At 41.3% G+C, this 13548-nt stretch overlaps 1 long non-coding RNA gene across 1 annotated transcript; it reads right to left on the bottom strand.

Moving 5' to 3' along the window:
* Positions 1 to 795: 795 nt before the first annotated feature.
* Positions 796 to 12057, bottom strand: LOC148147614 (uncharacterized). The gene is made up of 3 exons (XR_015759465.1): positions 11924 to 12057; positions 10995 to 11064; positions 796 to 1356 (listed from the first exon to the last, which is right to left on the bottom strand). It is a non-coding gene; the product is annotated as an uncharacterized LOC148147614 (long non-coding RNA).
* Between the last annotated feature and the right edge of the window lie 1491 nt (positions 12058 to 13548).

Raw genomic sequence — 13548 nt, 5'->3', positions numbered from 1 at the left:
ACCTCTCATTCACCTGAACTCCGACGGGTATAGGTCGGACATGTACAACCTTTCTACAAAGAAGTAAGTCCTTCATCCCAGGAATATGTTAAAAGAACCTTCTCTGAACTGTTCCTAATGATTTATTTTTCAAATAAGGAGTCCAAAACCTGTACACAGTTATCCAGATGTGTTCTCATTAATGCTCTGTACAGCTACTGTAAAATCTCTTTGCTGTTATATACTGTTCTCCTTTTAAACAATACCACTCCATTGATCATTTGCAGTACTTAAAACTAACTTTATATGATGCATGCATCAGGACACCCAGGCCCATCCATACCATGGATTTTGGAAATCTCCCTCCATTTAAATTTAAACAGTAAACAACTTTTCCATTCTTCCTGCCAAAGTTAACAATTTCACATTTACCCACATTGTACTCTGCCAATTTTATGCCTAATCACTTGACCTGCTTATCGGTTTGCCAATTCTTTACCTTCTCTTGACAATATACCTTCTTAAATATCTTGATGTCATTGCCAAATTTAGTTACTATATATTAGGTCCCTTACATAATTTGTAAATAGCTGAGGCCCCAGCACTGATCTCTATGGCATTCCACAATGTTCAGCTTGCCAACCTAAAAAAATACAGATTTTTCCTTACTCTCTGCCTCCTGTTAGCTGACCAATGCTTTATCCAATGCTTTATCCAACCTAATGTGTTATTGTCAAAAACAGACACAAAGTTCAACCTTGTCATTTTGCAGTCATCAAGACTAGGACACAAGAAACTAGACTTAGAAAAGCGACACCAATTTATACAACATGCAATACAGTTTAGTTTGCTGATTAAAATCAGACCAGGCAGGGAGAACCTGATTGATCTGGGCATTGCCATTGGGAATGTAACAGGGCTTCACAGTCTCTGTAATCCTTTCCTCATGAGAAAGGTGCAATATATGGACAACAAGGAACATGATCCTGTAAGTGAATATATGTAACTCCTAGTACACAAATGGATCAAACCGCAAACCAGAGTGATAATCTTAAATTGGTTTCTGGTGTAATTCTTAGCACAGTCAATATTATTTGGTAAATGTTATCCAATGTTCCAAGGTGTGCAAGTACTGGCTGGTTATACATGATCAGCACACTGTTGCTGCAGACGGTTAAAGGGACATGTCTGATATGGTCCGACAATGATTGATATATGTGGCCTACACAGCTGTCATCACACTGGCCTGACATGTGTACACTGGTTAATTCATCTGCTTCATCTCCATGCCAATCACGATCCATCTAATTATCATCTTCTTCTTATGTTATATGAATTGGTGTTCCCTTTTAAAGTTTGGCTTGTTGCATCCCAATCCTGTTGAGAACAAGATGAAAAGATTTTACTTTGTGCTTCTTTTTCACAATGTTGACATTCTGTACCACCAAACAATTATTAATACGTAATCCTTACTGCATGAGCTCAGAACGAGCACAGCCTTTGCTGCGGCATGTTATCAAACACCTTTTCGAAATCCCACCACATCTATGGGTTTCCCTTTATTGCTTGTTACATTCTCAAATAAATGAGTTCAATATGTATTTCCATTTCACAAAGCCATGACACTGCCTGATCGCATGATTTTCCAAGTATCTTGCTGTAACAACTCCTCATTAATGGGTTCAAGAAAGGTCCCTATGACACATGTTAGGATAACTGGCTTATAGTTTCCTGGATTCTGTAACATGGCATCCTGCTCCAAGAGACTTACAGAGAATATTTTGTCATAGTTGGCTACTATCACCTGTCTTATCTAATCCTTGATATTGTTAAAAGTTGATCTAGAAGCTTTCTAAAGGTTTTGTGAGCTGTATATTTTACTGATGGCATTTTCTCAGATCTATCCAGCCATCCTCAGCTCATCCTCTTGAATACAGAGCTTCACAGTAGATTGTAGGCCCTGACTGCTCCAAGTACAATATTATAGCTTAATATGACTCCAAATAGATCAAATTAATTATCCATCCTTCCTTATCCTTCAGAAGCTGATGCTCCTTCTTGATCTACTACAGTGTATGTGTGGCAAAGGTATTCCCACAGTAAAGTAGGAATTCCACTTTGACCCAGTGATGATGATGTAAGAAGTTAAAAATCACACAACACCAGGTTATAGTCCAACAGGTTTAATTGGAAGCGCACTAGCTTTCGGAGCGACGCTCCTTCATCAGGTGATTGTGGAGGGCTCGATCATAACACAGAATTTATAGCAAAAATTTGCAGGGTGATGTAACTGAAATTATACATTGAAAAATTGATTGTCTGCTAAGCCTTTCATCTGTTAGAATACAGTGATAGTTTCACTTCTTTCATGTGTAAATCACAAAACCCTTTTTTTTAAAGTTGCATTCTCGGGTTAGCTGTTAACAATGGTGATAGCTAGACAATATGTTGAAGGTGTTAGCCCCCTGTGTTCTCTGTCTATGACCTGAGGTTTAGATTGATTCTAATCTAAAAAGTGAGATAACAGAGTTTTACATAAATTCATGCAGTTTTTGAGCTCACCCCCACCCCAGACAGACACACACACACACACAGACAGACAAAGACCCACATGCACATATATATTTTGTGGGTGAATTTGTACTTGCAGAGTTACATTGTACTTTGCTCAAAAACTGCATGCATTCATGGAGAACTCTGAGCTCAAAAACTACATGAATTTATGTAAAACTCTGTTATCTCACTTTTTAGATTAGAATCAATCTAAACATCAGATCATAGACAGAGAACACAGGGCGCTAACACCTTCAACACATTGTCTAGCTATCACCATTGTTAACAGCTAACCCGAGAATGCAACTTTTAAAAAAAGGGGTTTTGTGATTTACACATGAAAGAAGTGAAACTATCACTGTATTCTAACAGATGAAAGGCTTAACAGACAATCAATTTTTCAATGTATAATTTCAGATACATCACACAGCAAATTTTTGCTATAAATTCTGTGTTACGATCGAGCCCTCCACAACCACCTGATGAAGGAGCGTCGCTCCGAAAGCTACTGTGCTTCCAATTAAACCTGTTGGACTATAACCTGGTGTTGTGTGATTTTTAACTTTGTACACCCCAGTCCAACACCGGCATCTCCAAATCATGATGATGTAAAGTTGATATATGTCCAGCTTGGGCTAGCCTGTGACTTGGAGTTGATGGTTTCCATGTATTTTGTCTCTCAAGGGGATGGGAAGTCTCTCACAGGTTTGGAAGTGCTGTCAGAAAAGCCTGGCAATGAGCTGTTGTGCAGCCTATAGATATGTACGTACTGCAGCCATGATGCTCTTGCGGTGTGGGTAAATGTAAGTTTAAGTTGGACTTGCTTACCACGCAGACTGCTTTGTCCTGGGTAGCACTAAACGCCATGAGTCTTGCAGCTGCTTCCTTTCAGTTGTTGATTCATACCAGTACTCAGACATCCTGACAGAGACTGAATGCAATCCTTCAGAACTACATGGAAATGGGTAAGAAACATTTTGTTTCTTTCATCCCGTTCCCCCCAAAGACAGCAATGTCACAGAGCAGACTAAGCTTCTGTCAGATTTCACAAAGATTCAGACAACCAGACAACTTTTCAAACTTTTGGACTCCAAATCTGTGTCTCTAAGACTAAAGTTGTGCTTCATCCAGAACCAAGCACATACTGTGAACTGTCAGACTTAACTGTTGATGGCCCCATTCTCAAGGCTGTAGAAAGATCCTTATTCCTTGGCAGTGGTTCTCTGCAGAGATGCCACTACTGATGAAGGTATTCATCCAGAAAAACAAATTTGCCTCCAGCTGACTGCAGATTTATGTTTGGAAGCAGCATGGTATAAAGCTGAAAATAAAAAGAAAACTCTTACCAGGTCAATGCCTTGAACCTCAAACCTCCCAGCTGTATAGTTCAGAATCCTGGGTCTACTATAGGGGCCACACCAAAATTCTAGAATGATGTCATCATAGACGCCAAAGGTACTTCATGGGAATTCAATGCCAGGATAAAATTCCATTGCCTTTCTAGGCTCAACAGCATGGAAACATCCTCCAGAAATTTCAGGAAAAGCTGTCTCCTGCATGGGAAACTAGAATCCCCAAGTAGATCATCTATGGGGGACTGTTTCAGGGTCAAATAATATCCAGGTAATCGGTGCAAATAATTGATGTGAACCCTTAAGGAAAGAACAAGCCTCACAAACCTATGCATTGCAGACCATCTCTCCTGGAAAACATGTGCATATGAGCATTGAACATGGTTTGAGGAGCATCTACTTGCTACATGCAAGAGATGAAGGCCAGAAATAGGATAGCACCAACAATGGCAACTTGTACCGCCAGTTCTGTGGGTGGCCATCTCAATCCCATATTGGACTCTTCGGATTGGGGACCCACAGAAAACAATTAATTACTTGGATGTGCTTGAATGACAAGGAATCCACTAGGGAAGCTTAAGTTATAGAAGACATGTACGAGTTGTACCATTTTATGGTTCAATACTCGCAGGCATGGGATGGAAATGCTTCCTCTCGACTCATGTATGAAATCTAGATCCATTTATTCAGCTGCAGGAGTTGCTGTGCATGGCTCACCTTTCATTGCTGAAAGGATCGAGAGTCAATTGTAACTTTATTTTTATACTTAAGATATCTGTAGCATTCCAGAACAAACTGTTTCCTATCTTCACGCAGATTTATCGTAAGCTACAAAATGATGGAACTGCACCAAAATTATAAAAATAAAATCAAGATTTCCTGTTGTGCCCAGTACCTACTTAAAAATAATTAATGCATTTAAAACATATTTTAATCACCTACTGTAAAAATAGTACTTCTGCACTGTATAAGTGATACACTTTGGAGTTCTATAATTCCAGCATAGGAGCTGTGGCTCAACAGAATGTAGATTGGAAATAAGGCTACAATAGAAGCTCCAATTCTTCCATGTTTAGCTCTGGGAGTTTAGCTTGCTTCAGGGAATGTACAATTATCCAGACTGAGTGTACTCTGGCCAGTTAACATTGTACTATACTCACAATGGGATTGCAATCCAGCCACAATTGTAGTGGAATCTCCAGGAACTTACAATCATTCTCAAAGCCACTGAAATTTTCAACCTGGGGTGGGAGAAACGTCATCAAAACAGCAACAAAAATTGTTTCCTTTTTAATTTTCTTTGAACACTTCCACTTCTTAGCTAAAAAATTTTGGGGATGAGAAAGAGAATTAGCTTTGATAGTCAAGAGTCCATTTGCTTTCCAGTTATCACTGAAGAATGGAGATGTTGGAAAGCCAATGGCTGGAGCACAGGGAAGGAGGGGAGGGATTATGGTTGATGGACAGTGGGTGGGATACTTTGGTTTCACTCAGAATAACTCCTTGCTCGACATGTCATTTAGGCAATACTATTGGTTTCAATTTCCAAACAGGCCACATTATGAATAATGATCTCACAAAAACATTGGTTAAGTTGCTGTATCTCCATATGTCAAAAATAGAACGTAACTTATTCAGTCATTGTAATATCATAGGTCTAAATTCAGAGTTATTTTGAGATGTCACCTTTTTCTTTGGCTCATGTCAGCTTTTTGAGAGGTAAAAGTCACTTTGTGGGATCTCAAGGCTGACATACAAGCATTTTTCTAAACAAAGTTTTCAAGTGATCTGAGAAATGCTAGTATCTTTATTTAGTTTTCCTTTAAAGGAGAACTGCATGAGTGAGCCATGCCATGGATAACATAATGTCCTTTCAGCACAATGGTTGGAAACCTTGATTGCTTGGGCCTGTGAATTAATCTAAGCTGAATGTTAGAATGAAATTGGAGCTATACTCATTATGGAGAAGTCGGGATACTTAAGGTCAACAAGAGGGAAGTTGTGCTTAGGTTATCATATAAGTTATAATTTAAACTAATAAATGTCTTTCTTGACGATTGGTACTTTGAACATTTTCACAAGGACAGGTCAGAGGCTAGGAATTTTGTGGTGAATAACTCACCTTGTGACTCCCCAAAGCCATCATTTACAAAGCGAAAGTCAGAACTGTATTGGAATACTCCCCATTTGCCTGGACAAGTGCAGCTCCAACTGCACTCAAGAAACTTGACACCATCCAGGAGAAAGCTTGATTAGTAGTATATAATTTCAATGTTCACTCCCTTCACTATCAATAAACATTGTCAGCAGTGTGTAACCGTCTACCAGATGCCCTGCAATAACTGAACAATGCTTATTCATCAGCACCTACCAAATCAGCAAACTCTGCCAACTAGAAGGACAAGGGTAGAGGATATATTGGAAGACAGCCATGTGCAAGTCACTTACTGTTCACATACTTGAACTATATCCCCATTCCTTCACTGCTGCTGTGTAAAAATTCTGGAACTCCTTCTCTAATAGCATCGAGGACTCAAGAAATAGATTCACTATCAATGTTTCAAGAGTAATTAGGAAAGGGCAATAAATACTTGCCAAGCCTACATCTCATGAACAAACGAAGGAAGTACAGCACAGAAGGAAGTCAGTCAGCCCATTGTGCCATTGTAGCTTCTGTAACAACTCTCCAATTAGCCCCCCCTCCTTCCCCACTCTTCTTCTGCATCCTTGCTAATGTTTCCTTTTTAAAGTCAAAGAGGGTAGAACGAGGGAACCAGGAAGGTGTACAGTGTACAGTTCTGGTCCCCATATTTCGGGAAGGATGTGGAAGCATTGGAAAAGGTGCAGAGGAGATTTACCAGGATGTTGCCTGATCTGGAGGGAAGATCTTATGAGGAAAGGCTGAGAGACTTGAACCTGTTCTCTTTGGCAAGAAGAAGGTTAAGAGGGGATTTGATAGAGACATACAAGATGATCAGAGGATTAGATAGGGTAGACAGTGAAAGTCTTTTTCCTAGGATGATGACGTCAGCGTGTACGAGGGGGCATAACTACAAACTGAGGGGTGATAGATTTAAGGCAGATGTCAGAGGCAGGTTCTTTACGCAGAGAGTGGTAAGGGCGTGGAATGCCCTACCTGCTAATGTAGTCAACTCAGCCACATTAGGGAGATTTAAACAATCCTTAGGTAAGCACATGGATGATTTTCGGATAGTGTAGGGTGACAAGCTGAGAATAGTTCACAGGTTGGCGCAACATCGAGGGCTGTGGGGCCTGTTCTGCGCTGTATTGTTCTATGTTCTATGTTCTATGTTCTATGTTCTATGTTCTAAGTCTAGATCCAGTTGCCTTTTGAAAGTTTTTGCAAAATTTGTTCCCATCACCCATTTTAAACAATGAATTCTAGATCATTGTTACTCACTCATTACAAACTATGTTCGTCATTTCCCTTTTGTTCTGAACTCTTCTTGGCAATAGAAACCTCCTTCCCTTCCCAAAAGGAAATTACTTGGGCATTTGAGTCACTTTTGTGTTATTGCCTAAGACAAATATTTTCTCCTAAAATTCTACACCACAGCAAGGAAAGTACAACTGCCTTTAGCTTTAATGTGGGATGAACACAGAGAATTATATGCACTCTTCCAGTTTTTCATCACAACAAATTTATCTTGTTTTGACTAATAATTAATACTTGGGGTAACTATCCTGGTTAGAGAGACCCATATGTTTAATTATTTCAAATTATTTATTGATAGGACAGTCTACCTAAAGGATGGCATGGTGGCTCAGTGGTTGGCACTGCTGCCTCATAGTGCCAGGGAACTGGATTCAATTCCATCCTTGAGTGACTGTGTGTGTGGAGTTTGTACATTCCCTCCATGTATGTGTGGATTTCCTTCAGGTGCTTGGGTTTCCTCCTGCAGTCCAAAGATGGGCAGATTAGATGGATTGGCCATGCTAAAATCATGAGGGGCATGAATAGGCAAGGTCTTTTTTCCCAGGGGAGGGAAATCCAAAACTAGAGGGCATAGATTTAAAGTAACAGGGGGAAGATTTAAAATGCATCTGAGGCACAACGTTTTCACACAGAGTGTGATGTGTGTGTGGAATGAGCTGGCAGAGGAGATGGTGGAGGATGGTACAATTATGACATTTGAAAGGCACCTGGATGGGTATATGTATAGGAAGGGTTTAGAGGGAAATGGGCCAAGTGCTGGCAAATGGAACTAGATTAATTTGGGAAACCTGGTCAGCGTGGACAAGTTGGATCAAAGAGTCTGTTTCTGTGCTATGCAACCACATGACTCAATGACTCTCGTTGTCCTGCATTGACTTTTGGCTGTACAACTATAGATTCATGTCAGCCAAGCAGCTGTCACATGTTTACAGTGTTGTTGCGATGATATTTAGTTAGATCATAGTTGATCTTCACAGAAGCACGGAATGGTTACAGTGTGGAAAGAAACCATTTGGCCCATGGTATCTGGCCTGGCTCTCTGAAGGGAGAATTCACTGAGTTAACTTCTTGTTACTCAACTTGGCTTCAAATCATTACCACACAACAATATACAAATCTTACTTTTGTGATTTCCAACTAAAATCACCACTGTCCCCAGCCATTATTTTTATAATGCACAAAGATTTCTAGATACCTATTGTTCCTTTTTTTGGTGAAAAAGTACATTACATCTAAATTCTACAGCTCTAATTTTCTGGTGTTCCAGATTGCTCTAGTTTGAGTTTTTATTTTCTCGTCAACCATAAGAACAAAGAAGTAGGTAATTCAGCCCCTGCTTCACTAACCAATGTGATCATGTCTGATCTAATCTTGGCCTCAACTCTACTTTCCTGCTCACTTCCCCCAAGATTTTAACCCATCTCTAATTAAAAACTGCCTATCTCCTCCTTAAATTTATTCAATGTCCTGGCATCCACTGTACTCTGGGATAGTGAATTCCAGAGATTCACCACCCTTTGAAAGAAGTAATTCCTCCTCATCTCTGTTTTAAATCTGCCACTGCTCAGCCTAAAACGATGACCTCTCGTTTTAGATTGCCCCACAAGGGGAAACACCTGGTCTATATCTACTTTGTCAATCACCTTTAGCATCTTATGGGAAATAGCATCTTATCAAGAGCAGTCACAGAATCAAACAGCATGGAAACAGATCCTTCGGTCCAACTTGTCTGTGTCAGCCAGACAGTCATAATCTGACCTAGTCCCATTTGGCCCATATTCCTCCAAACCTTTCCTATTCAAATACCCATCCAGATGCCTTTTAAATGTTGCAATTGTACCAGCCTCCACCACTTCCTCTGGCAGCTCATTCCATACACGTACCACCCTCTGCGTATAAGTTATCCGTCTGTCCTCAATCAAGAGGAGGTGATAACATAGTGGTGTTGTTGCTGGACTGTTAACCCAGAGACCCAGGTAATGTCCTGGATTCGAATCCCCCACGGCAAATGGTGGAATTTAAATCTAATAAAAATTCTCAGATTAGGAGTCTAATGATGACAATGAGACCATTGGGGGAAATCCCATCTGGTTCATTAATGTCCTTTAGGGAAGGAAACTTCCATCCTTAACTGGTCTGACCTACATGTGACTCCAGAACCACAGGTTGACTTTTGATTGCCCCCTGGGTAATTAGGGATGGGCCAGCGATGTCATCATCCTGCGAATGATTGTGATGTGTCCAACGCTTATTCAGGAATGACAATGTGAAAGAAAAGCAAACTTCTGGGGGAGAATGGGGGTGGGAATGCCTCCCACCAGGGTGGTTTATTAATGGTCTGCTGATGCCCAAGATCAAAACACCAGGCATCAGTATGATACCATAACCTTTCAAGTGTAACTTTTTTTTGCCAATAGGGAATGACATAGTTTTAAACACTTCAAAAATATATTTATAATTCCCAGGCTGGTTCTTATTTTTAGTCTTTATAAACAGAACTATTTTCGGCCCCAACAAATTAAAATTTAAATATAAATTTAGAACTTGTCTGCACGTCATTTGTTTCTGGGGCCTCAGTCGCAGCTGTTGGCACCTTATGGTATGTTTGTGCAGCCGTATTTGCTTCACTGAAGGAATTGGTTCCATGGTGTTTTGAAGGCTATTCATGCTCCAGAAATGGAGGATGAGGGTGAGATCTTAAATCACAGACCTTCACCTTGCTGGAAGCCCCCTCAGAGACTTGGCCTGTTGTAGCCTGCAGCACCAAATATCAAACCAGTCGTCATCAGCATGGGGAGAAACCAGCTTCTTAGAGCTGTTGCTCAACACTGCCCCCAGTGTCACTGTAAATGTAAATTGGATTGGCTACTGCTTGAATTCTCTGCCCAAAGGCAGGTCCAACCCACAGCACCACAATCTCCATCACAGGTGGGATAGGGAGACAGCTCCTGAATGCAACCCAGATGGAGCAGAGACTGTATGCTGTTGGCATCAACCTCATCCACAACATTGCCAATGAGCCCAATTGGCACATTCCCATCCCTCCCCAAGACATCATGGAGTTTCCCTACAGTGTGGAAAGAGGCCGTTTGGCTCATCAAATCTACACCAACCCTCTGAAGACCATCCTACTCAGATCCAACTTGCCCCCATCCCCATCACACCATATTTCCCATGGACAAGCCACCTAACCTACGCATCTTTGGACTGTGGGAGGAAACCAGGGCGCCCACAAGAAACCCACGCAGACATGGGAAGAACACGCAAACTCCACACAGACAGTTGCCCAAGGCTGGAATCGATCCCAGGTCCCTAACGCTTTGAGGCATCAGTGCTAACCACTGAGCCACCATGCCACCTGAGCTGCTGTGGTAACATTTTACACACAACTGTTACAGTCTGGAACTTTAGATACTGGTGGTAGTGGCTCCAATTTCTTCCTATCACTTGGCTAACCAATACTGCCTCCCACTCTAACCCCTCACCACTGGTGTCTCTTTGATGATAAAAATCATGGGTTAGATGTCAGTCAGACAGAATCCAGATTCCAGTCAAGTGCCTGAGCTTTTAGGTCATTTTTCTAAGCTTCTTGCAAACAACAGAACTCTCCATTCTTCCTGACTGGCCCTCCTTTATATGCATTTGAATACAACCTGAAAATAACAAAACAATGCATGTGCTGGAAATCTGAAACACATTTGGAGATTGCAGGTCTGGCATCATCTGCAGAGAGAGAAACAAAGTTAATGTTTCAAGTCCAATATGACTCTTAATATTTTCTAACCAACCCGTTCAGAAATGTTTTACTTTCCTTGGAGCAGGTGGATAGTTGAAGCTGGGTCTCCTACTCAGAAGGAGGGATAGTATCAAAAGCCCTTCTAATTAGTGGTAGTTTAACCTGAGGGTCAGCACACCTCAAGCAAGGGGAGAGGTTGAGAAGGACAGTCCTTCATGGTAACCTCAGTCAGTGCAAGAATTGAACTCACACTGTTAGCTTTAATCTCCAATGCAAACTAGTTGTTGAGCCAACTGAGCTATCCAATTCTGCTCTTTAAAAGGTTGACATGCTGGCAAAGTCACCGTAGTCCACTTATCTCTCACTAAAGAGTGACAACAGGTAGTGGTTTAACCAGAGGCTCACCATACCTCAGACAAGGAGTGAGATGTGAAAGAGTCCATCATGGTAACCTTAGCCAGTATAGACATTGAGCTCACACTATTGTTATCATTCTGCATCGCAAAGCAGCCAACCAGTCAGCTGAACTAACTAACCCTTTGCATGACTCCCTTTCAAACTCTTTACTTCTTAACACCTGTCTGCCTTATTGCATTTTACACCTTGATATTTAGCATCCTATTGTTTTTGAATTAATTACTAGCATTTAGTTATCTCAAAAATTAGCCAATTTCAATTCAATTCCCGGTTGGGTATTAAAGATTTCAGGCTCTAGTAGTGCAGTGGTAATGTTTGGGGCAGGAGATCTGGATTCAAGTCCCACTTGCCCCAGAGATGTATCATAACACCTCCGAACAGGTTGATTCAAATATCTACTCAAGTCGAGTAACCATGTTATAAACAAACCTGCTTTGGCCATCAGGTTTTGGAGTGGAACTTGAACCTGGAGTTTCTGGCCCAAAGAGAGAGATTCTAACCCAATGCATCATAACATCCACCTCCTTGAATGTAACAAGAGAATCAGAAGCTGTTGCTCAATCTCCCTCCTCTGCAATCTTTCCTGTCTGGATCACGATACTCTGTGGAGTGCTGACGACTGCTACAGTATTTTTATACTCCATCCAAAACAAATCCAGCTGTATTATCCATTGCCCTTTAGTGTTTTCTATTAACAGAACTTTCCAATGAATTCATTTTTAGATGCTGAGGAATGACGTATACTAATTGTGACTAACCTCAGTCCAGACTGGAATACATTATTCAGCTGAATATTTTGGCAAAATGCCATTTTCATCAAATTTCTCTCAGTGAGGCCCAGTGAGTTTCCTTGTGTATCATCCCAAACCCGTCTCCTTTACACCCTGAGGCACCCCTCTCACCCAGTCCATTCTCATCATAAATATTGCCTGACATCACCGCCATCTTTAAAAAACCTTTGTGCTTCATCAGCCTAGATCTACCCTGCATGGTTCATTTGCCCCAAAGATGGCAGGTACGAGGGGATCTGTGCCTCATTTTGTGGACATGGACATGGGATGCAGGGGAGAGGCATCCTCTTCCTATTGGACCAGCAGGGGAGGCCACGACATCAGTCTGGTCCAAAGGTCACGACCAGGGTCAGTGGGGTCTCAGCCACCAGGAGGAACACACAGAAAGTAGGTTAGTGACATTCTCCACTCTGCCGGGATAAGTTCCACCACTTCCTCTGTTATCTCTCCAAGCTCACACTATCTCTGCCACTGCCCCCAGCTCCCACCAAGGTTCATGGTCTACCACACATGCTATCACCTGCCACATCTTCCAAAAATGAGAAGGATTGCAGATCCCGGCATTCAACTCATCATCCCCCAAGCGGAGAGGGTCCTGATCCTGAATGCTCTGAGTGACTGACTGACCGAGTCCAAACCCATGGACTGATATTGGAGGCTTCCCTTGTCTTATTGTGATAATCCCTTTTAATAAACCTCTCGCTGCTCATGAGGGAGAATAAGGGAACTTGGTGGAAATTTGTGTCTTATTGCTCCCGACATTGAGAAAAACTGCACTTTTCAAATGACTTACATTTACGAAATATCTTTAATGTTGAACATTTTATTTTTATGCTTTTTTTTCCATTTTAAATAGTAAGGTAAAAAGTATTTTGAAACCCAGGGATTTACAAGGATGGCTGCAGTGAATTGGATTCCTATGGGAAACTCTGTTGTGTAGCTGTTGGTTCCAGCAATGTGCTGGGGCTAAGCGGTTCTTTTTTTTTTTCTTTTTTTTTATGGTGTGTGTGTGCAGGTGTGAGACACAGTGAAAGACACAAAGTGCACGAATCTTTATTCAATTTCCACCACCAGGAAGATAGGAAAACACCCGGGTGGCCAGTGACAAACACTGCCCTTCACATCAAGGGGCTAAGCGGTTCTTTACAAATTAAGCTGATTGGTTAGTGGATTCAGGACCAATTATCAATGATTTCAGTCCTCTGCCTGTAACTCTGTATGTGATTGGTTGTTAGCTGGCTGAATATGTTGAGCTATGATCCA

The sequence above is a fragment of the Chiloscyllium plagiosum genome, unplaced genomic scaffold (genome assembly GCF_037043375.1).
Source record: "Chiloscyllium plagiosum isolate Xiang-an unplaced genomic scaffold, Cpla_swu_hap1 HiC_scaffold_15, whole genome shotgun sequence".
In the NCBI taxonomy this organism is placed as follows: Eukaryota; Metazoa; Chordata; class Chondrichthyes; order Orectolobiformes; family Hemiscylliidae; genus Chiloscyllium; species Chiloscyllium plagiosum.
This window is presented reverse-complemented; position numbering and strand designations above follow the sequence as displayed.